General features: G+C 40.8%; 1 non-coding gene across 1 annotated transcript; it reads right to left on the bottom strand.

Moving 5' to 3' along the window:
- Positions 1-372: 372 nt before the first annotated feature.
- Positions 373-479, bottom strand: LOC127088833 (small nucleolar RNA R71). Its single transcript, XR_007790647.1, has one exon. It is a non-coding gene; the product is annotated as a small nucleolar RNA R71 (small nucleolar RNA).
- Between the last annotated feature and the right edge of the window lie 2,436 nt (positions 480-2,915).

Raw genomic sequence — 2,915 nt, 5'->3', positions numbered from 1 at the left:
GACAAAACCATGATGATGATGATGTACCATTTCAACCAAGATGATGCTCAACCCTCCTTGAGGAACCATGAAACCCTGATTTGAATCACCAACCCTCAGATGATTAGTGATCAGTTCAATGAAACCCTAGCTTGCATCTTAACCTCTTTGTCTTCTGATCAAAACCTGGAGGATGACTTGCTCAATGTAGCCATATGATATGCAACATGCTAACGACTAATGACTTAAGAAATTCAATGCAATATGTTAAGCTAGTCCCAAGAGAGGAGGGCAAATTTTGAGGTGTTACACCATCCACCCAATTCCATTATGACTTGGGATAACCTTAGAAGAGTATTCCTTGCTAGATATTTTCCCCCGAGTAAAACCGCCGTTCTTCGAAACCATATAACTAGATTTACCCAAAACCAAGGAGAATCATTGTTCGAAGCTTGGGAGAGATATAAAGAGTTGTTACGAGCATGCCCACATCATGGTTTAGAAAATTGGTTAATCATTCAAACCTTCTATAATGGACTTCATTACAACACAAAGATGACCATCGACGCTGCCGCAGGCGGTGCTCTAATGAACAAACCTTATCCTGAAGCTAGTGCCCTCATCGAAGATATGGCTCAAAACCATCAATCATGGGGAGTCGAACGAGCGACAGTTGAGAAGAAGGAAGTCCAAGGAGGAGTGCATGAACTAAGCTCTATAGACATGATGCAAGCTAAAATGGACGCATTAGCCCTCAAAGTCGAGCATATGTGCATAAACCCGAATACTGTAGCCGCAGTTTCGTCGGATTGTGAGATATGTGGAACCAAAGGACACCAATCTGCAGAATGCAGTCTATTAAACGAAACCCACTCTGAGCAAGTGAACTACACCCAAGGGAACCCATACTCGAATACCTATAACCCTGGATGGAGGAATCATCCGAACTTCTCCTATAAAAACAATAACCCTATTCAAAATAATGTACCTCTGAGACCTAGTTATCAAGCCCCTAGATCTAATCAACCTATGCAACCTGTGCCACCAAAGCCGAGCCTTGAGAAAATTATGGAAAATTTTATCACCGCTCAAACCCAACAAAACAAGGAGTTCATGAACCAAAACATTCATGTTAACGAATTGATTACTCAGTTAGGAACCAAGGTTGACCAAATAGTTACTCATACCAAGATGCTTGAAACCCAGATCTCTCAGGTAGCATTAAACCAAGCCCCTCAGACTACACCTGAAGGATAATTCCCTGGACAACCTCAACAAAATCCGAGAGGACAAGCCAATGCCATTACCCTACGAAGTGGGAACGCTTATGATGATCACCAATCCCCAGATTGAGTGAACCCGAAACTTCTAAGGAATGTACCTCATCTGGTATGAGGATCAGGGCGACGTAGTTCCCCTGAACGGGAAAGAAATTCTCACCTAACCAGATACAAAGGGAGACACACTACTATGGAGCTGGACTCGAGCCTAGATGTTATCATGCATCATTGCCCTATGTTATGGTTTCTATCCTAACTTGCACAGGAAGCAAGCTAATCCTAAACAGGCAAAACAATCAAAGCAAACAATCACAAATAGCACACACTATATCCAAACAGAGGTGGCTCAAACAAGGGTTAGACTGCCAAAGCAAGTCAACTGTATCAGGGTGATGTTAGCTCTTAACCCTGACATTGAGAGTCAGGGTGAAGCCAGATGAAAGGTGAGTGAAGATTGGACTTCACAGCTCTTATCCCTGGCCTGGGAGAGCTTCAGACAATGAAGTGTGGGTCCAGAAAGTGGGAACCCTTCTACACTTATGACACTGACTCAACTGTACAACTGTACATGGATCTTGGGTTAGGATCCGCAAGGCATCAACATGTAATGTGAGCCAAGGGACGACTCAACAGATTAGCAGGAGGTGGATTACACACCTCTTGTGTCTGCCAATTGCCTTAACAAAGGTCTTTTCCTGCTTGGGGACAAAAATAAACAAGCACAAACATCGCCTCTTAAGGAGGACTTCAGACAGGTGCCTGGCCAAGTAACAGGCCAGGTCTTCCAGACTACATGGAGTTAGTGATTCTACCTCAATTGGTTTACACAACCAAGCAGCAGCACAAGCGAGTTCACAAGGAACTATAGCAACTAAGGTACCTGAAATCAATCTAATATAGTCAGTACTCAGCTCAAACAGTTAAACAGACAAGTTAAAAGTCACACAATTAACTGTACACAAGCAATGCATCAAGCAAAGCATAAGCCAATGCTCAACACAAATGAATTAGAAACCACCTACAAAACAAAATTAATGTTAATCAACATCATTCACATGAGCAACTCAAACCAAGTGCATTAATTCCTCCATGCCATTTGCCTTTTGTCCTGAAAACACAATCCAAACATGAGAAGCATAACCCTAGGACAAAGCCTAGGGTCAAAGGAAGAGAAATATTTCAAAACAGAACATGAAACTTATCCAAAATCAATTTCAATAAATTTAGAATCATGTACAATTGGTCTCATGCTCATATCATCAACCATTATCATTTCATGAAAGAAATAGTGCAAAGCATGTCACTTAGAAGCTCATTGGACCAAACAGAATGAATCAATTCAAACTCAATCCAAAACAATTCAATAAATCTCCAAATAATTCACAGCTAAACAGCATTCATTACATGTAAATCACACCAAATTTCAAGTCAATTGGACAATTGGAAGCAAGTCAATTAAATTCATCAAGTTAAAGCATGCTCATGCAAGTCCAAACAAAGCACAATTTCATGTATCAATTTCAAGCAAGCATAAAACAGTGTAGGAACATGATAAATGTACCAAACCAAAACCATGGAAACCTTAATGTGTCTACAAACCCTCCACAAAATTTCAAGTCCATCCAATACATATCCAGAATTTCACAAATCAATTAA

This window comes from Lathyrus oleraceus, chromosome 5, assembly GCF_024323335.1.
Source record: "Lathyrus oleraceus cultivar Zhongwan6 chromosome 5, CAAS_Psat_ZW6_1.0, whole genome shotgun sequence".
NCBI lineage: Eukaryota > Viridiplantae > Streptophyta > Magnoliopsida > Fabales > Fabaceae > Lathyrus > Lathyrus oleraceus.
The sequence above is the reverse complement of the archived record's forward strand: the minus strand, read 5'-3'. Positions and strand labels throughout refer to the sequence as shown.